We start from the raw sequence: 27,409 nt of genomic DNA, 5'->3' as shown, positions 1-27,409 counted from the left end.
GGGGTGCGGGAGGGTTTGGGGGTTGTGATATTTTTTCCCTCCCGTCGCACCGCATGGGCATGTGTGCTAGTCTTTCCCTAATAATAAAGCACGGATTGACTTTGTCGGGTTCGCCGTCACAATACGCTTCTTTCCGTGAATTTACGCTTTCACTTTGAATTTAAAACATATACGCGAGGTAGTACTAATTCGGGGGAACCACGTCACGTGCAATCTGACTATGCATGCGGCTGCCAGCCGAAAACAAATTGCCACCGGGCCGGATTGACCTCCCGAAACACGCAAACATGAAATCTGACAAACGTGTGTTATTTGGATTGCACGCACAAGGAAAAAAAGGACGATGTGTTGCCGCACCAGACTCGGCCTCCTTCCTATTCTTTCGTCAATCTCCCTCGACTTGGCTTCGTACATCGAGATCGAGAGAGGCTCTTACCTGGGAGGCTGGGAGAGAGCAGTCAGGCGGCGGCGGTGGCTCGAAGCACAGTCAGGCGGTGGCGGCTAGCGCGACACCCGCAGCCACCTCATACTCCCTCGATCTTCATCCTATTAGCTTTCGCCACCGTCACGCCGGTCCAGGCCCTGCCTCTGCCTGAGGCCACGCTAGGGCGCCGCCACCCACCTCATCCCCTTTGCACACCCAATCTCTCTTTCAGATTCAGATCCAGGCTGCTCATCGGTGTCGATCCCCAGCCGAAGCATGAACATTGATCCAGGCAGGCCTTCTCTCCGAATTCAGCCACTGGGGCATGGCTCCCCTGCGGTTTGAATCTGGGCGCTCGTCAACAGAGCGGCCAGAGAGGCGAGCTCTGGCTTTGGATGCATGGAGGGTAGGGGCCAGAGCCACCACGGCAGCCACGAGAGCGACATGGACCTGCCATGCTCGTCAACGACTTCCTCGAGAGCGGCGATGGAGGTGGAGACTCGCGCAGCAGCAGCGACGGCGAGCCCGACGGTCCCGACCTCACCCACGCATTGCTGTTGTAGGCTTCGACCGTCTGCTATGCTGGCTCTGCTTCAGAATCTCTGATCAGTACAGGTTGGAGGAACATCTCTGCAATCACATGTATAGCAGTCGCTTACCAGTATATATTTTTGGTAGCAGCTACTTTCGAGTAAATTGTTGGTATATAGTAAGTACAGTGCTGCTAGCCCGTTCTGCTCAGAATTTACTCCGTAGATAACATGAACAAAAATATTGATATATGTGGCATGTTGATTTTACTCGATGACCACAGGGGAGAACAAAAATAGATGTACAAGCAAGCTGAAAACAAGAAGGAAATTGAGTTGCTTTCCATGGTTCACTCACCATTGTTATCAATCCATAAGACAGAGCTTCAGGCTTGGTTCAAAATGACATCCATGCTTAGTTTCTTACCATCTACTTATTGCTTGGTTATTTATCTGTCTATTTTATTGTTATACTAGCAGACATTCTCACGAATCTTGCCCAATGTTTTGACATTTTCAGTACCTTTTCATTGGCTATTTCTTTGAAGCTTGAATTACAAAAAGGATAAAGAAGAAATATTGTGTACCATGGTATGATATAATATACCAGTTCCATGATATGTGGTAAATTTCCATGGAAATTGCCTAGAGTTTCTCATCTTCTGTAATGCTGGCAGAGAGTGGGAGCACAAAATTGTTTGGAGATTTATGATGTCAGATCTAATATATAAATCTTTATATATTCATCTTTTCTTAGTTAACCTGCTTTTCTGAACAAATTGTCATAATACATGTAGGAAAAATATATGTGCAATGATATGAATTGTCCAAGCTCAGGCCACTGCTGGACAAGGTACTCACCTACTTTGAAGTAAGACAACGACAGACAAGTTTAGTTGTAACTATCTGTAATTGCATGTTTGTTGATATGGAGGTTGTCAGCCATATTTCATGAAGATGTTTGTATGAATAACTAAAATATTCGAAAACTTATTTAAACTGTTTTCAATCTTTCTTTATTTTAGCTGAAATTTTGTTTACCATAATTAGTTCACATAAGCAGTATTACTACATGGAATTAATGTTCTTTCACGTGTACTCCCTCTGTATAGGCATGCATCTGGCAAGGTGTTCATTGGTGTGGAACTCTGGCATCCGGCAAGGTGTTCATTGGGGCAGGGATCGATGGAGACGCAGTTGTGCATGACGAAGTCCCTAAAGTGGCCCCTAGATACTGCTGAATGACCGGGTCACAGGCGGTATCCATCCAATCTCGTCGTTCCGCCGACTTAGCAGGAACACTATCCGCTCGTGCTCCACCCTTCACCGGAACTCCGTCTGACCATGCTTCACCTGAGGTATGTACTACAGTTTCAGAAGATAATTAATACCCAATGCATAGCTTCTCTGTTGCCCAATGTACCACAACTTATTATGCAATCCAGTTCTGCACTACTAGAGCATTATTATTTATGTAATAATGCTTCTACTTTCTGCAGAAGCGACAATAAAACTTCTCTTGAGAATCTAGCACATAAGGCAATTGTATGCTGGGTTTTAGACATAGACAATGCAGCTGGGAATATCAATCGTATGTTGGGTTTCAGACATAGGCAATGCAGCTACCTAGAATTGAGTTGAAGTTGTTTCTTTGGCTGAGGTAGGACGTAGGAAACATGCAGCTTGAACCAGAGCAGAAAAATGTGCTGCAATTTGGTTGCATCTTTAGTACATGTCTAGAGGTATAATGTATATGTAGTAAGTGCGGTCCTGTTGTTTCTTTTATTTTCTTTTACGTAGTCTATTGACTGGTAGCAGGATGAGAGGGAAGTTAGCAAGTCACCAGCTTTGAAAGAATAATTTTTTTCTTCAGTATTTAAGCAATTACTTACTTTTGAAGAGTTATATCCATTCAAAATCAGTGTATATGCTTGTTTCCCTATTCATATCCCTTATTTATATCGTTACTTTCAGAAGATTTACGGTCATTTCACTGAATTATTCTGAACTAAAGTTCTTATAAGGACCAAGGACTCCGGGTGCATAAACATGTTTTTATTGTACTTAATCTGTATCACCCACTCCGGATGCAGAGACAAGTATATTTAACAAGGATTCCTTATGCATAATTGTGAAATGAATTTAGCGAGCCTGTTCGATTATGTTCTTGACTATATCTAAAAGATATTGCCTCCTCGCCTAGGATCTTTGGAAATCAACTATACCAACTAGAACTAGAAGTAGAGGCATGTATTAACTGAAGCAAAGTCACTCTATCTATATTATTGCCATTAGGCTAATGTGTCCAGAAATTAGACAACAGGGGAAAGTTAGCAAGTTACCAGCTCTGAAAAGCAAAAATAATAATTCAGTATTCAGGCCACTACTCAATTTGGAAGAGCTATTTCTTCACACAAGATAGATATGTGAGCTTTTTCTAAACTGTAGGAAATCATAAATTACTGTTATTGTTGAACTGAATTACCGAGTATATGTTGCTTTTGATTTGGAAAGTGAAAAAGAAACTCTTTGATGTTGGACGTATCCCTGTGGTAGTGACAACATTTAATTTACTCACGGGCGGAGTTTAGATATTATTTGATGACAGAAGTTGAAGACTACCTACTAGGTTTGAGGCACTAATTTCATTTGCTATGCTAGGTAACCATGAAAAAGTTGGGAGTGTAGTAACCATGCTAAATCTATTCAAGTGTGTTAGTTTATGCATATCAGTTTACAATGTACATGCACCATTGGGTTTGGTTCTGTTTTTTCCTCTGAAGTTGGCTTTGGTGCTGTTTGTGTCCTTAACCAAATATAATGTCTTTTGGAGCTTGCCAGGGCACACATTTTGTATGGATTGCTTATTAGAAGAGGTGATGGTGTGGTTTCAGCCTTCATGTTTCTGGGTTCTGAGATGACACATTGGTTGACTTGTGCAACTCAATCCAAAATAAATGCAAGTCAGTTATTGTGGATATTGTTAGTACTACGTATCGGGTCCTGTGTTGGGCAATGAAGGTTTTATACTGAAAATAAGGAATATTGTGAGATGTTGATCCATTGTGCCGTAAAATATATAACCATAATAATGCAGGATCCACAACATATTTCGGCATAAAGAATTGCCTTCACACATATACCGTACGTCAAATGTGGTCAGCAACATCATTTTTTGTTTACATGTTCCAGAACTTGGTTGTTTTTCCTACCTAAAACGGGTTCACATCGAGGGTGTGAATTTGTAGTAGCTCCAACCAATGGGTTTCTTTCCTTAGTCTTAAGTCACTGTGATTTGATAAGGAATATCACAAATTTTGCATCATTCAGGACTAGCAGTAATAAAAAAATGCACTCTTTCAAGCTTCTCGGACCACTCCTCCCTATCCAACCACATTTCTTCCACCTGAGTGTAGTAGCTGGAGGAGGCGTAGCTTGAGTGAGAGTGTGGCTTAGCAACGCACAGGCACATTTTTTAATTTTTTTAATAATAAAGCACTGAGTGCTTCTGGTTGTCGTCATTGAAATTGCTCCAAAAGTTGCAAAATATTACCCACCGATGTCATCTATAAATAATAAAAACGTTTCACAAAGGGGAATCTCTGCATGGGCCGGCCCCGTAGTAACCTTTTATATTGTGCTCTGCGCGCTGGGAAAAGAAACATCGCCTGTTCGGGCTGGCCCATGTCCGGATGGCCTGTTTTTTAGTTTTCGTATTTTATTTTCCCTTTTATTTTCTGTCTTTGTTTTTTCTAATTTAAATAATTTGGTAATTAAAAAAATTCGAAAAAATGAGAATTTTGAAATAAAATGTTTAATAATTCAAAATGCTCGTGGACTCAGAAAATGTGATTTAAAAAAATGTTCGCGCACTCAAAATATTCACAATTTTCAAAAAAATGTTCGAGAAATAAAAAAATGTTCATGTTTTTTTAAAAAGTTCATGTATTCAAAAAATTAATGCAATTGAACAAAATTTTGCCAGCTCAAAAAATATTACCTTGTGTGCATAATTTACAATAACTATTTATAATTTACAAAATAGTTTATTGATTCATAAAATGTTTGCTGATTCAAAAAATGACAATGCATTAAAAAAGTTTGTTAAATCAAAAAAGTGTCCGTGAATTTCAAAAATAGTTCCACCAAACAATTCCAAAAGAACGTTCTTCGATTCTAGAAATGTTTGCCTATTCAACAAAAAAGTATTTAAAAATGTTCACAATTAAGAAAAATGTTTGCAAATAGTATGAAATGTTCTTGATTTTAGAAAATGTTCGAAAATCGGTAAAAATGTTCACAAATTATAAAATGTTCATGATGTCAGATATGTTCACGAGTTTAAAAAAAGTTCATGATTTTAAAAAATTGATTATGATTTCACGAAAATGAGAGCAATAATGTATCTCGCTGATGCAGCAAAATGTTCATGATTTTTTTCCCCTTGCAATGCACGGGCCCTTTTGCTAGATAAAAAAATGTTTGTGGATTTCAAAAATTGTGCCACCAATTTCCAAAATAATATTTTTCATTTCTAGAAATATTCGCCGATTCAAAAAATTGTTTGAAAAATATTTACTATTTTAAAAAAATGTTTGCAAATTGTATATTAATAAATTTAGATAATGTTCTTGATTTTAGAAAATATTCAAAAATTTGTAAAAATGTTCACGGATTTGAAAATTGTTCTCGATTTTAGGTATGTGCAGAAGTTTTGAAAAATGTTCATCATTTCATGAAATTGAGAGTGATAGTTTATCTCGGTGATGCAACAAAATATAGTCATGGCCATTGAAGATTATGAATTTTTTTTTCGATGCAACGCACGGGCCCTTTTGCTTATCTCTTCCTAATAATAAAGCACGGATTGACTTTGTCGGGTTCACCGTCACAATACGCTTCTTCCCATGAATTTACGTTTTCAGTTTTTTTCACCTATATTATTTTCTACATCCGAGGTGATACTATTGCTTCTTACCATCGAAATTCCGTCCGCTCAGATCGAACACAAGCGACCTACAGCATATTGGGCTTCAACATGTTCGGCCCAACAAACAAATCGAACGAAGAGACCGATTAGAAGACGAATCAGAGGCCCAAAACAAGACAGATCCGAACACGTCCTCCGCTCCTAAGTCGGTCAACACGCACGTTCTTCTCTCATCTCCCACCCTACAGAAAAATCCAACCTCCACGGATCCATCGCCGCCACCATACCAAGATCCGGCGAGAGAGCGATCGTCCCGGACGTGGGCGACCATCTGGAACATGGAGCTGCCATGAAAACGCTCGGTGTCATGGAGGGCGAGGTCAAGGTCCGCTACCTCGGCCACGAGCCCACGATCTCAACTTGAGCTTGTCGAGGCGGATGTTTTGCGAGCTGTTGGCGCGCCGTGTGCAGCCCCAGCGCCAACAATAGCCCGATCATCCCAGCAGCCGAGGTAGCCAACCGACTTGGCCTTTGCCCTCGCTGCGCCGCCGTCGAAGTGCGCAGCCGCGGTGGAGTAGCTCTACAGGGCGGCTGCACGGAGGCCGACAGAAGCTTGTGAAGAGCCATGACTGTGATCGATAGCAGCAATCGCAATTTTGAATTCTTCTTTTGTTTCCCTTTGAGTTGATGGGGGCTAGATGTACTTCAGACAAGGCTTCAACAAGGAAGAGCGGAAGACAACTAATACTTTTTAGTATTGGATGATGTAGTGTACTATCTATCTATCCATTCAAGAAAATTGATGGCGATGGAATCCGCGTGTGTGCGTGTGTGGCTGTGCCTCTGGTCGCTCGATGGTTTTTCGGGTTCAGTAAAGTAAGAAACTGTTGGTCCTATTCTGAATTCTAATAATGTTGATCACCAGGGAGAGGGAGATCAGAGGACGGATGGAAGGGATGGCGACAACGTTATATTCAAAAGGGAATAACGCTGGAATACCTTACTATTGCTACCTGTCAGAGTGCATAATTATGAAGTAAATTACTTGGCACTGCTTAGTTGCCAAACTTGACAGTTGCTAAGACCTTCTGTCGACAAGATACACAAACATACAATTCCATGGTAAGTTAACGTCTTCTGATGGATTTTGTTTGCCTTTCTTGACAAGAAAACTATAACTATTTGCTTATAGTTTATCAAAGGTAATCTGCCAGCGACATGAGAAGTATGTTCATTGATTTCATGTGGACTAACTTACTGGATGATTTTATTCATTTCTTATAGCTTCACTCAAATAATTCTCCCTATATTTTTGGGTAATTCATTTCATCCAATAGTTGATAGTTGCTTCATTATTACAAAAATTGATCAGACCAGGAAAAGAGATCTTATGATAGTTTTTTCGTTATTACAAAAATTCATCAGAGAGAAAAATAAATCTTATCTGAGAGTTTGATCTTTTCCCCATTATCTGAGAAAAGTTCTCCCTAGATTGCGAATGCAATCGTGGCATGAGATTGTTAAGAGTGAAGACATGCATATGGGTACTTTCCACTGGCACATCACTCTGTAATGAAAAGAATAGCATCATATTTTATTTACCCAACTATTGTTCTCCAAAACTAATCATATTATTTGCTTTCTACAGGTACTATGTAGAGTATTCAAAGAGGTCATCTTCATGAAGCTAGCAGAGGATAGACATTAGGAAAAATGAGAGATGAGGTGAGTTTTTGTTGTTCACCATCCAATTCAAGCATCACACAAATTAAGCATTACTATTCAAAGGATGCAGAGTTAACCCGTTCATCCTTTCTAGAGGAATTAATAAGTTAAAATTTGTGTCCCATTGCAACGCACGGGCTCTTTTGCTAGTAGTAGTAGTAGTAGTAGTAATAATAATAATAATAATAATAATAATAATAATAATAATAATAATAATAATAATAATAATAATAATAATAATCGTTCCCAGAACGCCAACCGCACATCCTTAGGTACGCTGGGGATCACATGCCAAGCTAAATGCAACATGGTCGGAGCATGAGCAGCCTTGAAGTAGCAAGCCTTTTATGATTTACAATTTATTTGAAACTGAAATCTGAAAAAGGCATGAGTTCCGTCTGGGCTTTATTCTTCACCATGATCTTTCACTGTGTTCCTGCAACCATAGCTTCCATCGTCATTACCCTAGGTTTTTGTTTTCCATACTTTTACAAAAATGTGCTACGTATTTTATTTTTTATATTATTGGAAGTCAGCATTGATGCATTGAGAAAATAAATTAAGGATGTACCTCCATCTGCACTAAGACCGAAGACTATTTGTGACTTTGTGTATCCTTCAGTTGCCTGCAGTAATCTGAGGAATTGGCAAGCATTCAGTTGTGGCAGTCTGTCATGTTTTGTATGTTTATACATGACAGGTGTTTGGGCATGAGTCGATTGCATTGTGGCAATTGTCATCGTAGTGTATTTTCTGTCGCTATTTACAGAACAACTACAGAGAGGACATTGTTGCTATTCTAAAGGTAAATGATGCACTTGACATTGTAATATGATTTGTACACCTGTTTCCAGAAAAATAGCAATTGAACATACACAGGGTCAAGTGTAGTTGTTAATTTTTTTCAAGTAGTACAAATGCGGGCTTTTCTATGTTTATTCCTGATTACATCACACTGTAACTCAATTCCTTGAAGCCATGATGTGTTCTCTGGTTCATTGAATGCACGATTTGGAATCTGATAAATTTTACTCGTATGATGTAATTTATGTCAAATTTCCTATGCAAATAATTTAGGAACCACATTGCCCGTGTATGTTAAGTTCTTCTGTCAGTTTTCTCACTTAGACAGCAAGACGAACGTGATGCAAAACTGCCATGGACTGCTGACATAACTCATGTATTACTTCATGATGGTACACTTCCTTTTTGCCGTCTTTTCTGCCATAAGCTCACTCTTTGAGATGTTAGCCGGTAGGGAAATAGATCGAGATCCTCTGGTTTTGCCTGGAGATGTTATGTTATCCATGGTGATTCAGTTTCCAGTCCGTGTAGATTAGTGTGACTATGAGCCATCGGGGACCTTCTGTGCATGTTTAATTAACATACAAAAACTTCTGGAGTACTATACACTTCAACGTCTGTATAAATAATTTGACCTTATAAAACAAACCATTCATCGGCTAGCTGAATCAGATGATGATCTATGACAATCAACCTAGCACAAATAAAAAGTAATTTCACTAATTTTTCAATTGCGCTCCACTGAACTTTGGTGTAAGTTCTTTTGTCTTAGGGTATTTACATTTTAAATGACAGCCCTAAAAAAGTTTCTCATTTATTTAATTCTTATAATTACAAATAATTCCAAAGATCAACTTTACACAATTGAACCGGTACTTAATTGAGAAACAGGGAGTTGACATGGAACAATAAATTTGTAAACATTTTTTCTATTCTATCGATTATTTTGATTTGAAATATTTGTTATTTCAACATAAACATGTTTTGAAAATTTATTGGTGTGAGCCTGTCAACGGACACAACTACGTGACTTGAAATATCTGAAAGGGCAAGGGAGAGCATGGAGATAAGAACACAATGCATAGCTTGTGGTCATATTTTCCTCATGTTGATTAAGCCGCTTGAAGCAATAACTCATGTTCTTGCATTTCCTCTATACTAATGAAGTAGATAATGAAGGTTGGGCTTCTTTTATATCAGCAAGACCTGCTCTTTTTTCTTACTGAAAGCGGCCTACAACACTCAATGTACACGCTTGAGTGTACTTGCATATTGTAATGACACATCACACTCACTCACTAATGTGGATCAGGACCGTGACATAGTTGGTTCATTTTAATCCATAATGCACAAGGTAACATGTGCACTACCATAGTTTTTTTCCTATTGGAGTAAATTAAACTTTGATGAAGTTTTACATTGCAATACAATTGGCATTGAATGGAGAAGATAATTTGTACCAGGTGCTGAATTGATGAAATATGATTTGGTTAATTCTACTTTCTGTTGATTTTAAAATTGCTCTGAACTGTTGGTGCTTAAAGACATGAAGCAAGGTCCAGAGATGCCGTGTATGTTTCAACTGCTATATTTAACATGTATGCTTAATAAAATTTTAGCACAAATTTATTATGTTTACTCAGTTGGCCTTCATGCTATGTTTTTTAGTGAGTTGAAAAGGGGCTTGCTAGGCGGCATGCTGGAGTATATGATGATCAAGCTTATGACCTTGGGATTGATCATGTTCATCATGAATAGCTGGACAATCTGACCACAATTGGCGATGGTGGCGAAGAGGAGAAGTGGCAATAGGAATGGGTCACTAGGAGGATCTGTGTCGCTAGGAGGCTTGTATTTCTTCCGTTGCAACGCACGGGCAATTTTCCTATAATAATAAAGCATGGATTGACTTTGCCGGGTTCACCGTCATAATACGCTTCTTCCCGTGAATTTACGCTTTCAGTTTTTATATTTCTTTACAAAAAAACTTATTTTGTATCGTGCTTATCCGAGGTGGTACTAAAAAAAGTTGGCCGTCCATAGGACAATCTGGCTCGTACCCGTCCTGCGGTGCCGGCCCAAAACAAATTGCCAGTGGGCCAGATCGACCTCCCTAATCAGTAGCATCGAAGGCACATTTCATAGAGAACGGCTGCTTCTTTAATAATCCCACCTCGCCCCCTTACCTCCTGATGAACCAGTTTATATACATCATTGATTTTAAATCTGCAAGCCGCCTCGAGAGTCTTTAAGAAAAGGGATGAGGAGCACCGATGCTATACGGGATGTTGTGTCCCCAACACGGGAGGAGGTGGAGCGAGCCAGGGGCCGGAGGGAAGGGAACAAATGAACAAATCATGATCATGAATTTCAGAAAATTCTGACCCGACATGAGGACGCACGAGAGATGGGATTCCAGATAGATGTAGAGTATCTCGGTGGAGAGAGATATAAGCTAGCTAGCGGTGGAAGGATAAGCTGCGACGGGCTTCGAGACATGTGAATATGTGATGGCCGATGGCATGATTGATGCGTGTACGTGCCACCGCTCGGCCCCAACACGTGATTACCAACCTTTGGAACAAGATTAATAGCGCAGAAAAGCAAAATATCTTCCAAATTAAAAAAACTACATAACAAAAATCATTTGAATTCAAATCTTATCATAAAGATGTTTCTAAACATCTCAAATGGACTATAACATACAGATGTATGTAGACATATTTTAATGTGTAGATTCACTCATTTTGCTTCGTATGTAGTCATTTGTTGTAATCTCTAAAAAAACTTAAATTTGGGAACGAAGGGAGTATTTTATAAAATACTTTAAATGAATTACTAAAGTCTCAAACAGTATGTAAGGGCATTTTTAACAACGTCCGCAACCGTCCAGGCCGTAAGGTCCGGACGTGTTTTGACTGTATTGGTCCGCCAACCGGTCTGAACTTACTTTTTCCAACAATATGAAAACAACCTGGAGAGTTTTGCGAGCGTCCGGACTGCTGTCATGCTCGATTCTATCTAACAATGGCCCACCCAAAAACCCCTTCCCTTGCCCATACCCCATCCCACCTGAAATGGCCAGCACCGCTGCCATATTCATGCCGGCTCATAGCGACGCGACCTCTCACTGGCATTCTAGCATTGAAGCGGCGCCGGTCGTGAGCGTCGCCCGTATCGTTTCCCAATGCACGTGACTCTTCCGCGTTCAAATGACAGGCCGTCATTCAGCCTCCCTAAGTTAAACATGCGCGGTTGCCGAGGAACCTACTCCGCCACTAACCACCTTGGCGCTTCTCCTGCCATTCATTGACTATTTAAACTCCATCCCCGGCTATAGCTGCATCCATCCTCCTCCTCGCCACACCACATTCTTCATGGCCTCCTCGAGTTCCAAATCCATTTGGCACAACGTCTTGTCCGAGCAGAAGACGGAGATGCCACTATTGTTGCCGGCAAGCATACGGAGGTCGGAGCTGCGGACGTCCCAAAGGAAGACGCAATTGATGATGAGTCGCTGACACCCTCCTCGCCGGTCCATGTCAGCATCACCATGTGTTAGGCACGTGCTCAATACACCGAAATGGTGTTGGCCGAGTGGGAGGCCTTGTTCTGACAGGCGCAAGCCGACCAGGAGTACAACCTCCGCCTTCTCGACAAGCACCAACACGCAATGGAGCAACTCACCGCTGGCACAGCTATATCGCGCCAAACGTGGACCTGGTGGAGTAGGAGGTGCTGGTCGACTCATATCGCACCGCTTGTGAAATCCACCGCAATCGTCGGCGGTACCGCCAGTGTCAGACGGAGATAGATGCGGCCTTCAAGGAGATCCATGAGGTGGCCAACGAAGTCTATGGCAAGAGCGAGGACGAGGACGACATTCCCAACTCCGCCACGCCCGCGCCTCGCTGCCACGACCATGAAGCCGGCGCGTCCATAGGCGCTGCCGGCAGCGAAGAAGACTAGAGCATGGGAGCTCGCCGGTGCTCGGGCCCCAGGAAGACCACCGCCCATTTCGCTCCCTCTGAAGCCAAGCTTGGCGGGCTCAAAATCGTCGGCCGATTAGCCGCTTGCAAGTTGTGGAGGCGGAGACTACGAAGACATAGCCGGAGCTTCAGTTCCAATGCTCATGGCTAGCCGAAAATGGAAGAACGTGTGTTGGCGGTCATTTGGACTAGGTTTAGAGTACGGTTTAGTTCAGATATATCCAAATATAATTAGTTTGTGCCGTTCTATACGAAAAGCATACGGGTTTAATAAAAAATATTCAAGTATGAACGAATACTTTCCGATTTGTTTAAATATCCATCAAATTTGTTCATTTTCCTTAAATTTCTTTCGTGAAGAAGATTTTCTCAATTTTTTGCCCGTTGCAACGCACGGGCATATGTACTAGTCTTTCCTTAATAATAAAGCACGGATTGACTTTGTCGGGTTCACCGTCACAATGCGCTTCTTCCCGTGAATTTACGCTTTCAGTTTTTTCGCCTATATTATTTTCTACATCCGAGATGGTACTATTTTATCTGCGTATACTACATATACACGCAGACGCACTTAACGCCCGACCCAGTTACAAGTTGATTCCGACTCCACGTGCATATGGCGGACGCCATCACTTCGGGCTCGATCTCCAGCACCGCCGCCATGCAAGCCGTGCCGCACCTGGACGACGGCATCGTCTCCGAGATCCTGCATCGGCTCCCCACCAAAGAAGCGTACCGTCTTGCCGCCGTCTGCCTGAGGTGGCGCGCGGTGAGGCGGCGGGCCTCGTTGCGGCCTGGTTCCTCTGGATCGAGCCTTGGCTCTCCCGAGGCGTGCTGTTGCAAGCTTGGATCGGGGGTGCTCTCCTGTCCCAACTAATCAACTACAGGTCAAGAACAAATCGGCGCTGGATCCGTTGACCTAGCCGCAGCCCAGCGCCTGCCGTCTCGCCCGAGCACGCGGCAAATCAATGGATGCCAAGGAGGAGCGAATAAGCGAAGCAAGGGCCGAGTGTTCTGCCACAGTCAAACATGGTCGATGGGACGCTCCAGGTCATAGAGCAAATACAAGGCTGCAGTTGAGCCTGTTCAACATGGTTCCTACTCATTGTGGAAATTTCGCATGCCATGTCTGCCAGCCAAGGCACATCGAGAGAAAGGAGTTGGCGACTAGCAGGTGATATTTCTCATCTTCTTTACATTTTTTTGGCTCACCCTTCATTGGGGATTAGCAGCAATTTCAAGTTGTAGAACAATATAGCAGATATTCCTCACCTTAATCTCCAGCCCGTCTCCTTTCTTGCTTCAAGTTTATGTTTCACATGCATGTCATATGTTCCAATAAATAATGCCTGGGACAAGTACTAAACTACTAATGGCATGGAGACAGTAGAATAATCATAATCAATCTAAATAATTCGGTGATAGATTAGATGTATGTTCCAAATGTATACATAAACATATATTTCATAAGCAAAGAAATACAGGCATCTGAAACGCGGCTGGCATAGTGTCCGGCTGTCAGCGTAGGATGTTCCTTCAATGATTCTTTGGTTGAACTTAGATCCGTTGCAAAGGCTCTAGGAATGATGTGTTATCTGTTACATACTTACAATAAAGATATTTGGAGGAGGATTTGTAGCTAACTTGCATCGATCAATTTTACAAGTACGTGCACTACGTTTGTATACAAACAATCTAAAAGTGGGACGTTTAACTTTTTAATTAGATTGCAAAAAATGGATCATGGTGTTTTTTTTTCTGAATCATGAACGTTGGGCTAGAGCCCCACCTTGTTTGAGTGTTTTGGAATCCGATAATTAGATAAATGACCACCATCTCCATCACCAACCATCTCAGTGCTATCTCCGGTTTTCGAATTAATGTATGAAAAATGGATCAATCAATTATTCCTTTCTCCTGTTGCAACGCACGGGTTAGGTTCGTGCTTTGGTGCTCCTCACCGGTGCAATTTCCCAACCATACTCTTTGTATCACCATGTTCTCCTTTTTGCTGAAGGAACTCTTCTTTCAATGTTCGTTCTTAGAATATTTTGGAGAGATTGAAAACATGGGATCGTATGGTGGCTGAAGAAGGCGGACATCCTTGATTGCCTGTTGCCTTCTGGTTTAGAGGTAAATCAAAAGTACTCCTGCCTTACTTAAGGACGGATTAAATGTGAAATATTATTGTTTGTTCAATTTGTGTTATATTTAGTGGATTCCGAAAAAATAAACCAGTACGGTGGTATCTACCAAACAGAACCGTGGCATGTCTTTCTCATGGAAGTGGTGTGTGAGGAAGAATGCAGCAATGAGGATTGCTGTGTCAATTATGTTGTTGTAGCAAAGTATTGATCTGATAGTCATATGTATATTATGTTATCACCTTACAAAGTAACCAGTGAGTTGAAGATCACAAAGTTATGTTTAACTATCTAGAGGTTAACTCCTTAATTGGTTTACTGAAGTGATTATCTAGAGCTTGTGAGGAAAAGGAGAAAAGCCAAGAAGCCTGGGCACATTGCAGTGACCTGATGTGTGACATGCCTGCATCTTTTTCCAAGAGATCATTAATGTGTCATAGCGATTGACAACTACACATGTTAGAAAAATTTCTGCACGCAATACAACTGAGCATGTTATTCTGAATAGTGATGATCGAACTCTTGCTTATACAAGTATCTTGTGGCGACTAGCCATGTATGGATTTCGCTTGGAGGCATACTAGCATAGTATAGAGGCTAACATAATTCTAGAAGGCTAATTTTAGTCCAAGCACATAGATGTAAAGATGATATCCTTCAATACCATGTACTCCGTATTTTTTTACTTATGCCTTCATCTTGCAACAAATCACAGGAAGATATAATCCTTTGACCTCAAGTATGATTTCATAACTGTAGGTATTGCAGCAAGTGTTATCAAGATTACTTGAGTTCATTGGTATAAAAATGTTTAATGAAGCATCTTTGCACAACAAAGGAAGATTAATGATGGAAAAATGGCACATAAGAATAAGGAGAACAAACTTTCTGCACTTTGAGACAACATGGATACATGCCCATCGTATTTACGGATTCTCCGTAGTTGAGAATGTTTTGTTTTCATCAGGTTGATTTATCGCAATTGACATGCATATACTAGCAACCATTTCGCCTAAACCCAGTTATGATCGAGTTGTGCATTTGTTTGTAGACTATTTGGTTGATCTCAACAATTCCCCTTATACCCGCTAATGACTATGTTTTTCCTTCATGTACGTATGACATGCACCTTCATCGGCGAGAAGGGTCGGCAAACCATCTCGATGAGCTTAGGAGCAACACATCATCAGCGGCAGGAGCTTCGTTGTACTGGAGAACCAAGAACAGATGCTTTGCCGTACTAGAGAACCAATAATAGGGAGTACAGAGGAGAAAAGAGCCTGAAGATGCGTGCGGTAAATTATAGATTTAATACAGAATATATTTTCTATTTGAGAATGGATATCATTTTAAATATGTTGAGTACTTTGAATATTGTTTTTCTACTTGCAAGGTTTTGCCGAATATTGTTTTTCTACTTGCAAAGTTTTGTTGAATATTGTTTTTCTACTTGCAAGGTTTTGTTTCAGTGATAATTATTGTTTAGGTTTCTAATCATTTATTATTTTGTACCCGTTGCAATACACGGGCCTTTTTGCTATTTTTTTAAATTAATAATAATAAAGCACGGGTTGAATGCGGCGGGTTCACCGTCGCGCCCTTTTTACGGAAAAGTCCTTATGCTTTCTGGTAATTGAACCCGCAGTCCGTGTTTAAGTGGATCTAAGAAAACGTCCTATTTTTACAAATTAACACCTGAATTTGTGAGAATTCCCAGTCTCCCTCAGTCCCTCCCCTCCAGCCGGCTCTCTCATCCTCCCCCTCCGCCACCCTCGGGCTCCGGCTCTCCCCTCCGCTTCCGGCCATCTCGGCCTCTCCTCCGCCTCCGGCCTCCGCGGACCACCCTGTAGGTTGTAGAAGAGGAGGCGTACGCATTGCCTAGCAAGTCTCCAGCTTCAAGCGATTGACGGCGATCTGGATTCCGTCTGGATTAGAGCAGTGCAGCAGGAAGAGGATCAGGGGGTGGTGGTGGTCCAGGCCATGGGGGCGGGGAGGTCGGACGGGGAGAGGAGAGATAGCCCTAAGGACGAGGTCCTCGCCGGCTGAATCGAATCGAGAATTCGTCAGCTCCTCCCACCCCTGCGGTCACATCTCTCTTGGAGATCCTCTTCAACCCGGAGTTCCTCGTGGAGGGCACCCGCTCACCCCGGCGTGTGGAGAGGAGGTAGGCCGCCCCTCCTTGCGGGCGTCGCTGGAGGAGACAGGGCGCGCGGGAACATCGGATGTGGAACAACTGCTGCCATGGTCCTCATCCGGCCTTAATTTCAAGATACGGTAATAACTAGCTTGCCTCCAAATTACCTCTGCTCGAACTGATACATGTATGCTTGGTCAAGGTGTAGGTGTAGTGGACTAGGATGGGAAGGGAGGAGGCCGTGGCCAAGGAGGAAGAGCAGCGGGGCGATAGGGACCTGCAATGTGGGAACGAAGGTGTGCACTGGTCGACACCCCATCGTGGGGAAGACAAGAGGTTGAGACGTGGAGTGGCTGGTGCTGGGTGTAGGGACAAGATGATTGGGAATTTAGGAGATAGGGAAAATGATAAGGACAAGTCACAACGCTCTATTGCTTACCTGCTACTGTTTGTTGCTTGTGTCGAGTTCTTTGCCGCTACTGATCTCTACAGGAAAATTGGGGATGCGATTTTTTGTTTTTTAATTTCACATTACTTAGTATATATCCTAATCCTAAATGGAATAAAGCTTGTGATGATAAATTTAGTTGATAGCAAGTCTCCTTTTTGGCATTCTGTCAGTTTGTTCGAAAATAAAACTGGGCTTCCTTTATTAGCACACGAGTTCGTGATTTTCAGAAATTGTGCTGCAGATTTAGGGGCGTAAGGTTGTGCTTTTGAGGGTTCAGATCGGGGTATTGTTTTCATTTAAATTTGATGTATTCTCAGGGTTTGGTATATGTAGTCGATTTCTGTGAGGTTTACATGCCGAGATTTATGAAGGTGGAGTATTTGACTGGTAGATCTCACTCTTTGCAGGTGTAGGTTCCGATCTGATCCTGTGACTAGAAGTAGCCGGGAGCTGCAAGGGCAAGTCAAAGATGAGTGTGGTTCGGTTCAGTTTAGGCAACAAGAGCTGCATTGTGATCATGGCACGGTAACTTGTCGTCGACATGGTTCTCAGTGAGTAATCCATATGGGAGACCCCTGCCATTGTCTTCTTTAGTGACAAGCAGTGGTTCATCGGCACTGCAAGCACTGCGAACTCCAGCATGAACCCAAAGACTTTAAGTTTCTTTTAAGTTCTATTCTAATAGTACATGTCTAGATTTCATCTATCATGCATGTCACCGAACACAACATCCCAACTGAGCTCATCGACCAGCTGCGCAACGCCGGCACTACCAAGAACAAGGAGGTGTATGCTAAACAATTCATCACATCTCCTGTTGTTGAACTGCCTATTATGCAAATTATTGGCATGTTTTCTTGTGGGTTTGTTTTGCCTCAATGGTACTATTCTTCTGGAAGGTATGTTGTCAACTCTGAATTTTTATTTACTTCAAAAATTTCAAAGTAAGCACTGAATTGCAACATGGCAAATTTTAATACCCTACAAACTTTGCAGATTTTGTTTCAAGTTTGCAGTTCGATTTACAAACATGAAGATATAAGGTTTGTAGTAGGCGCACGTGATTTTCGTTTAATGGTGATATGAAATAATCCTCTGAACATGTGGTAACCTGCTCCTTGTGCGCTTCAGGATGGGAGATCAACATATTCATGTTTTCTCTGGTAAATGTGAAGTTCCGGTCTATCAAAAAAGCGGCTAATGTCTAGCAATCTGCAGCAAGAACTTTATCCACTCATCTGGTCCAACTTACACCCATGGAATTCCCCATCCACATCTCTCTGTTCGTGAAAGCAATTGCTGGATTTGTATGGTAAGAGTGGTCCCGTACATGCATTCTATTGGCTACTAAATTAATTAATTTCCCGCGAATTCCAATAGAATATAATTAGGAGGGCAAGTAATTATCGGTGATAACTACTTAGTTTATTTTTGTAGGCGTGATTGTAGTCTTAGATCTTTGTAGGATTTTGCAATGTGGTTCAGATTTGTTGTCTGAACCTAGATATTAGCTTTGATGTCTGAATATAGGTATTTTGCAGATCTTCTGTCCTTACTTTACTTAAAGTCTTCAGAAACAATGATGTTATGTCTGAAACCGATCTGAGTAGTGAGCCAAATTAACAATTATTTTCTCTGTTCTTAATCAGTATATAACACCTATTTTATCAGTTCTTAACTTAAGATTCGACCACTATGAGCAGCATTGCAGCAGTCAGCCAGAGGCTTCCAGTTTTTCCTCCATCTGAAGCCTAGCGCTTAGAGATCTTGTCCTCTGCATTACCTGGTATTTCATTTGTTTTAGTCATTCAGTTGACTAAAATCAGCTCAGCTCTTCTTTCGTTTGGAAAGATATATTCTGAAGCAAAATAATGTCCGAACAACCTGAGCTTAGACATACATCAATTTTGGTGTCCTAATCGGGGAATTATGAAGACAGGCATACGTGGAAATGTCTGCTAATATGGTAAATATAATGTTAAAGGATGGAAGATTTCCATGTGAAGCTAGATACAACGCTCTGTTGTATACATGATATATATATTGAAGGAATTTGACCAGTCGCTTGATTTTCTTGCTGAGATGCAGTGGGAAAGTTAAAACCAAGCAAGATGTCCTGTGATATGCACGAGTGACCTTTGGTGCCATGGGAAGAAAAGTTATGCCAAGAAGATTTCGGAGATGCTATTGACCTTTGGTTCTGTACCGTCCTTTGGCATGTATAGAACTGTTTCTGATAACTACTGTAGGTCCAACCTGGAAGCTGCAGAACTTTTGCTTCACGTGCAGCAAGAAGGACATGTACCCCACTTTGAGATGCAATGGTCTGTGATAAGCAATTTATAAGCAGTACTAATAGGAAGACTGAAGGACATGAACAATCTCTATTTCCAGTCATGTGCATGGATCTCAAGCAATAAAAATGGGTGGTGGAGATAGGGTACAATGGTTGTTGGAGGGGCTCCTGATGTATGGCGGTTGGAGTTGACAAAGATCTGGCCTCCTCGTCACCGGGCGACAGCCTAGATGTTGCAGATGACCTTCCATCACACTTTAGTTTGACCTGAACTGCCTCAGGGGCAGCCACCAGTGCATTTTCACAGACCTTCTCTCCACTAATTGCATACGGTTGTTAAGGACGCCAAAAAAGTACATATTCCACCTTTTCAACCTATATTTTTAATAACCAGTTGTTCGACCCACGCTTTATATATACATGCGATGATTGATTTTATCTTCTATCAAATACTTGATAAACTGCAACATCTTGAATCCAAATGTATTTTTACTTGAAGTCTTGAACGATGCAGTTGATTAGATTTTAGAGTGCATATTTGTTTAAATTTCAATGAACACCAGGTTATTTCTCCTGTTGCAACGCACGGGCATATGTACTAGATGTTGTGGCCGCACCGATGAGAAGCCGCTAGATGTCCCTCTACGTGCTAACACCGAGTACAATTCCAAATTCTTTTGGATGGACCGAGTAGAATTACCTGGCTGCTATTTTGTTTGTACGACCATGGTTTAATAGGTAATATTAAAAAAATATTTTTTTGAAGGAAACGATATTTGGGGCTCTCTTGTGGACTAGCTGACCGTCAATATATTTTTCCACTCTATATGTTACCAGTGCCGTTGGTGTGAGATACAGAGGAGGGAGGGAGGGATGGAGAGTTGAAAGAGTACAACGACGGTGCATCTTGCTTGAACTGGGTGAAGGAGGGGCCACGTCCTGTTCGCTCCGCACGTCGGCTATGGAGAGAGAGAGGGAGAGAGAAGCATGTGATCATGCCTAGGATGTCCATGTCCTTAGTCCTTCCATACCCCACCTTCATGTGGCTACTCCCCTCTGTCGTACCATCTCTCCCCCGGCTTTGCATGCTCCAATACTGGTCCTCCTTGAGGCTGTGATGTTGGTGTCAGGGGAAGCATGGTTGCGTTGATGCAGTCGGTTTGCTCCTATTGTTGACGACAGTGTGAACAAAAGAGCACCAATCATTGTAAACTCTTTATTTTCTAAACGACCATCTTATCTTTGAAGTGGGCAAATATAAAAAATGAATTCACATTAAGACAATGAAGAATTTAACAGAGTGAGAGATATAGCTCAGTATTTCACCACGACAGATAAACTCCTCAATATCACGTGAACTTTGAAATTTACTTTATACCCGTTGCAACGCACGGGCTCTTCTGCTAGTAATAATAAAGCATAGATTGACTCCGTGGGTTCACCGTCACAATACGTTTTCTTTCTGTGAATTTGCGCTTTCAGTTTTTATTAAATGTAATGATTTTAGATCTTTCTTAGTTCGTTGTGGTACTATTCATGTGATCATATGGCCCGCCACGCACGACTATTCCGTTGTTCCTGTTATTAATCAGGAAGAAGCGTTTTGGTACCTAAAAGATCTCCACGAACAGGAAAAAGGAGTTGATCAAGGACACGAGACGGACCGAGTTGACGTCCATCGAGATCAACCTACCACGCCTACATATAAAAACAGGAGAGGAGGCGGCGGCCAGAGGTAAGGGACGAGGAAGTGCCCAGGGCCGCGGCGGCTGGAGCTTGGAGGGGCCGGATCCTTGCGCGTCAGGGGCTGGGGAGGCGGATCCGGAGGTGGGTGGCGCGGGGGTGTCGCCGGTGACGGCGAGGAAGGCCGGAGCGCGGCTTCTCGGGCAGAAACGAGACAAGGAGGTGAGGAGAGAAGAAGCGACAAGCGACAAAGGAAGGGGGGTGCGACGACCTAGGCAGGAGCTCGCCGGAGCCGGGCGACGACCGACGGGCGCGGGTGACGGAGGGATACGACACGGCGTTGCGAAATCCTTTGCGGGTGCGAGCGGACGACGCGGAACCCTCCTGTCGCTATGGATGCTGCTACACCCGCACCACCAGCCCAAGGTCAGTCTCCTCTACCTGGTTGACTGGTTCTATAGCGCAGCTCCCGTCTCGCACCATGCTGCTGAACTTCTGCCCCTCAACCCCACCGCTCCTCCTAAATTAGCTCAATGGCGTTGACTCTTCCATAGAGGATGGTGTGGTGTCAGGCCAGGCAGCATAACACTCGACGAGTACACGTTCTGCAGGTGGATTCGTACTCTTCCACTCTAATTCATTACTTATTTGTTTACTAATTTTATGTTCACGATAGACTGATTGTGTTTTGGAATTTCACAATCCCTTCTATCTCTCTGTTATGATTTTGGTTTCTTGCCCTATTGTGCTGATATAGCGGGCTGACCTTAGGTAGTAAAATAAATCATGTCCCTTCCACAAAATAAGAATTTTTTACTGTTACATACTCATCAAAGTTACATGATGTGCAGTTTAGAAATTTGATTTCTAGGGGACTTTTACTACATGTCCAGTTATGGTTTCATGATAAAAGGAATGCACACAAAACATTTGTTGAATTACTACTTGAACAAAATGTATGGAGTTCTTGTTGCGTGCTCCAAGTCATCAACCATGTAAAATAAATCCTATAAGCTGTTCTCACCATACGATCTTTTGAACCAATTTTGTGAAGTTGGTATGATATGATTATTATTTTTGTAAGCTTCCCTATAGATATATTGGAGCTATGAACTCTGCAAAAGCCACTAAAATATATATGTAGACTTGCATAGAAATAATTCATTTTTAATTGTTATTTGGTGATTATGGCTCGCAGCCCTCGAGGCTGAGCAGCCGCCATTGGCTCGTGGGTATGGAAGCAGAGTCCGGGATGGCGATGGTGCCAAGGAGGACTCTTGGACGTCCACCAATTGCATCGCTGCTGCCGTACCCATGGAGTGGCGCGGCTCCAACTACTCTGAGATGGTATTCCTCCCTCTTTCTTTCCTAACAGAACTATTCGGTGTCATCCCCTTTTTTAAATGAAGTACAACCTGCTAGCTACCTAATGGGCACTGCCACTGAACTTGTCAACCCCTTCAGTTCTGCCGATGCATTGTAGACTCCAACAATGGTGGAAAGGAATCAGATTCCAATGAAACTAGCACTATTGTGTTTTTAGACAGTTGCCTTTTTTTGCTAAATTACCTAGCTTCTTCGTGGTAGAGTAGGTACAAAGATACTCTCTGATGAATTTGATTGGTATTGTGTAAAGTAGAAAGCCTGAAATTACTTCGTTGGTAACTGAGTTAACTAATCCCAGAACTAGAAACAGGTAGGTGATCGAAAGATTTGCGGATTGTGAACCTTTTACTCAGTCTTATCCCTAGGGTGCACAACATTTGCTTTTAGCAAAGGGTATCTATTGTTGAGATTCTTACAAATTGCTGGGAGTCAGCACAAAGTACATGGAACACATTGGTGCGATATTTTAAAATTGTGAAACAGCCTCCAAGCTACTTGTGAAGGTGTCAATTTCTGCATCGATAAAGATTCAATTATACTTCTGATGGGATTTTTTCTGTTAGCTATCTGTACAAGAGAATGAACTTGAGAAATATTAATTTCTAGATAAATTTCTTTGGAAAGTGAAGCTTCCCCTGAAAATTAAAGTTTTTCATGGCTGGTTTTGAAAAAATAAACATACTAACTAAAGTCAATTTATTCAAACGATGTTTTCGGGGAGATAAAACCTGTCAATTGCGTGGTAGAGATGAGATTATTGGTGGAGAGGAATCAGTATTACAACAGAACTTGAAGCTGCCGAAGATGGATGATGTTTGGTTTTGGTGGAAAGATCAGGTGCATATGAACAACCTATCATCTTCCATTTTTACTTTTCATCATTCAACGGGACAATTTCCTAATTCTTTGTTAGTACTCTCTGGAAAGATTATTAGTATGGGTATAGGTTTGTCAAAATTTATTTGCACATGAGATTCTTTTCGGACCCCTTGGCTACATAATCTTTGGAGTGGGATTCTAGATAGAAGCTTATGAACCTCATAAAAAAGTAGTACGCCTTTGATCCTAACTGACTGTTTGTATGTTGGATGATTTCAACTTGCTATGTCCCAACATACTTTTTTTTCTAACAAAAACTGTAGGAGAAGTCCTAACGGTCTACACTTCTGCATTGTATCTTGAAAAGTAGATCATTTCTCTAGCATTCTGACAAATGGTAGTTTGCAGATTGATTAGTTGGTTCCAGTTCCTTTAGCAGGTACATCACATCTCAATGATAATTCTGTCCCACTACCGAAGAAGAAGAAAATATAATGGTGATGTTCATTGGTGCTAGGCCTCCAGAAGTGGGTTTGTCGGATTTTCATTTTCTTTGTATATTAAATGTAATATATATACACTGATATAAAAGCATCATGACACCATACCAAGATTTTAATTTTTGTGGCAGCATGGCTGTGCTTAGTTCAGTTTTTCTTGGTCTACTTCCAGTTAATTCCTTATTGTGTTGTGGTGTTGGGAAACATACTTATCCGTGACTCCTGGAGCCTGTGGATTTTGGGGAGATAGAGTATGTACTGTAGGTTCATTTTGTTTTCTCCTAATCAAACTCAGGGTGTGTGCACAACTACAGAATTAGCAAAGAGACTTTTTTCAGACAGAAAGACAATCTAATACTCCCTATGTTCAATTTTGTAAGACGTTTTAGACATGAGGAAGTATTAGGTCTTAGTATGAACAAATGATCAATATCAAACATCGTGAGATAGTTTTTTCTCCCGTTGCAACGCATGGGCCCTTTTGCTAGTAATAATAAAGCACGGATTGACTCCGTGGGTTCACCGTCACAATACGCTTCTTCTCTTGAATTTACGCTTTCAGTTTTTTCTTCAAACACGTCTATATTTATTTTCTATATCCAAAGTGGTACTAATAATCTATCTATATATCCCCCGTTGTGTTGTTGTTTTCGTCCCTCTTCCACCGATTTTTTCGTCGGTTTTTTTACCCCGCGTATCTCACGTTGATCTGGCCCACGAGCGTACCTAGAAACCAAGAGACCAAGTCCAACAATCATGCCCTCGCTCTCGGCGCACATCGCTCTCCCTACCCCGGATGCTCACGCCTCCCTTAACCGACCAACACGGTGCAACCCCTCTCGCTCCTCCCTCACCCCGGTCGCCGGCGCCAACGCACCGCACTGCACACCGCCAATCCATCTCCCTCTATTCCGTGGTCGCCTCCGGCGGTGGTGACCATGGCACACGGGCGGCTTCCAGTCAACGACCACACCAGTATCTCTACTGCCTGCAACGTGTGGTGATGTGGTCCACAAGCATGACCGGCAGCCATGGCAGATCGTGCGACGACGAGGCTCCATCAATGGGTAGGCACCATGCCGCGTTGGCATCCCCATCTGCCTCGCTCTCCGCTGGCAGCACACATAGATCACGCCGACCTACCCTCCCGCAGCCTCATGGTCCCTCACGGCCGTTGCTAGCGCAGCAACTCGATGCCGCCAGATCGGCTTGGCCGCTGCTTCCGCCCCAATACTTTTCGGGCAGCCAACGATGCACGTGTCATCGCAGACTTGTTGGCCTTGATGAACAACACTCCTTGCGCGGACGCGTCGGCCTCATCGGTCATCGCCCCACTGAACAACATCATGTAAGACACCACGGCTACCGGTCTGGCATGATGCTATGGTCTGACGACGTCAAGGTACTGTATTATTTTTACTTGATCCAGGTACTTAATCTTTGCCTACTAAAGATGGGTTGATCCATGTAGTAATCTGGTTGGTTTGATCCATGAATTAATCTTTGTTGATCCATGTAGTAATATATAAGAGATCCGTGTAGTCGGATGGGTTGATCCATGTAGTAATCTGGTTGGTTTGATCCATGAATTAATCTTTGTTGATCCATGTAGTAATATGTAAGAGATCCATGTAGTCGGATGGGTTGATCCATATGCATGTAGTAATCTGTTAGCTAGAGATGTATGATCTTAGTATTGATCAGAGAGCCCGCCTGCATAAAACTGCTTTCAATTATATTCTGCCGGATTTGTTCCTCATAGGACTGTACAGGGATATTATTTGCAGGGGATACAGTATATACAGGGAGATCATCTTATAGGATAGGGAGATTATCTACCATTGTTCACATATAGCAGATATGCAACAGAAGAAGTTCCTCCACTGCTACTTCGAAAATTAAGCAAAAATGATCTTCCATCCTCGGTAATGTTGAGAAGCCCAAAATATTATTTACCCGTCGTGTAACTATTATTTATTTGACCACTACATGTATAGATGCCAGGAGAACATGTATAGCTGCATATCTATTATATCTGAACAATGACAGATTTGACGATTACACGTAGGAGTATATAGCTGCCAGGTGAATTGGACCCAATCCTTAGGTGAACTCACATAGCCTGCCACGCTTCTGGATGGATCCTCCGCCCCGCCCTCGAGCTTCAGGTTGTATACAGTCCCCGTCAGAAGCCCAGTTGCTATATTGCTCCCGTACCATGGTCCCAGGCTAGCAATAGCAAGCATGTCAGCTACGGCAAGGTTGGAGGCAAGTTACCCCCTACATCCATCAGCGCTGTTCTTCTTTACAGTCTAAGATGGAATGGAATATATGAATGACACGAACTGCTCCATTGACTGATTGGAAACGTCCGACGTTGTAGGATAAATCAGTCTGAATTTTGAGGGCTCACCTCTGTATCTTTTGTTTACATGCAGTCTGAAACTTTGAATGTAGTACACATGCATCAAGCCTTGCCAAGGAACCCCTGTGAAAAGTGAGGCAGCGCCGAAGCAGTAGCTAGCGTGGGGCGAGTCACGTCTGTGGTATTGTAGGCAATCACCACCATGGACAAGCTCGCTGGAATCAAGTCAGGTGACGACACCGAGCTTCCACATTCCTATCGTTTCTTCCAAATTCAGAAGAGAGAGGTTGAGTTATCATTTCCTTTTCCCAAATTATCTAATCGGGCAGTGAGATAATGACAAATGTGGCATCGATAAGTGATGATTCTCCTGATCTGCCTTTTAGTGGTATCTTCTAAGGTATCCCTGTCTTTTTTTAGTTATATTTTTATGATACATTTTTGTTCCTACAAATAGTTCATTTCCTAAATACGGATATCTTAATTGTGTTTGGCCGTAGGAGCGTTGACACCATTAAAATCACATCTTCATGAGATTCTAACCTTGAAGGTAGTGCGCGCCCCATTTTATTATACAGGCTCCAGAATACTAATTATATCTGACAAAATAATGCCTTTTTAGCACGAACATAAATTGATGGGAGGGTATGATCTTCATTGTCCTCAATGCTACTACTTTTTTGAAATATCAATGCTGCCACTTGGTTAGGTTAACAAAGGTTGCCAAAGGAATTTGCAACCTTGGTACTACATATTTGACATAACTGGTGTTGAACACAACTAGAATACTTTGGCCAGCCCCATTGCAATGCACTGGAACATTAAGTGAGTACTTTTGTAAACTACAAAAACTATTCCATCACATATCATCTATCCTGGTTGGTGAGATTTTTGAATAGAGCCCTATAAACCGGAAGAGAGGTAGTATGATGGGGGTAGGATTCCTCAGCCAAGCATGCACAATTAAAGAAAACATGTTGATTAACGAATGGACATGCAACAATATATGAGCTAATTAAATGGATCCACGGTGCATGCATAATTAAATGAGGAACATGCAGGATTATGAATGTATTAAAAGTGCCCCTAGGGGGATTGACTACCTACATCATTAAAAATCTTTGATCTATTTCTTTTTGTCATAAATTTGATGTCTCGTGTTCTACACTTTCTTGCATCATTTATTCTTAATTATCAATCTGTAGAATTGATGACATATTGATGCAATT

General features: G+C 42.1%; 2 long non-coding RNA genes across 22 annotated transcripts; both read left to right on the top strand.

Moving 5' to 3' along the window:
* The first annotated feature begins 317 nt into the window (after positions 1–317).
* On the top strand, positions 318–10,342 carry LOC123165291 (uncharacterized). 11 transcript variants are annotated; one of them, XR_006482918.1, is made up of 7 exons: positions 318–1,039; positions 1,752–1,807; positions 2,067–2,312; positions 6,810–7,006; positions 7,533–7,609; positions 8,310–9,984; positions 10,082–10,342. It is a non-coding gene; the product is annotated as an uncharacterized lncRNA (long non-coding RNA). The 11 variants fall into 11 exon arrangements; XR_006482913.1 differs by adding an exon at positions 1,475–1,545 and having other exon boundaries at positions 325–1,039; positions 8,310–10,342; XR_006482919.1 differs by adding an exon at positions 1,475–1,545 and having other exon boundaries at positions 325–1,039; positions 1,752–1,825; positions 8,310–10,342.
* A 5,320-nt stretch (positions 10,343–15,662) lies between these two features.
* On the top strand, positions 15,663–23,157 carry LOC123165230 (uncharacterized). Of its 11 annotated transcripts, none has more exons than XR_006482855.1 (7): positions 16,238–16,820; positions 16,889–17,016; positions 17,539–18,030; positions 18,128–18,174; positions 18,263–18,443; positions 18,835–21,721; positions 22,309–23,157. It is a non-coding gene; the product is annotated as an uncharacterized lncRNA (long non-coding RNA). The 11 variants fall into 11 exon arrangements; XR_006482863.1 differs by lacking the exon at positions 22,309–23,157 and having other exon boundaries at positions 16,241–16,820; positions 18,835–19,097; positions 19,220–19,925; XR_006482860.1 differs by lacking the exon at positions 22,309–23,157 and having other exon boundaries at positions 16,241–16,790; positions 16,889–16,976; positions 18,835–19,925.
* Positions 23,158–27,409: the final 4,252 nt, after the last annotated feature.

This window comes from Triticum aestivum, chromosome 7D (assembly GCF_018294505.1).
Source record: "Triticum aestivum cultivar Chinese Spring chromosome 7D, IWGSC CS RefSeq v2.1, whole genome shotgun sequence".
Taxonomy (NCBI): Eukaryota; Viridiplantae; Streptophyta; class Magnoliopsida; order Poales; family Poaceae; genus Triticum; species Triticum aestivum.
This window is presented reverse-complemented; position numbering and strand designations above follow the sequence as displayed.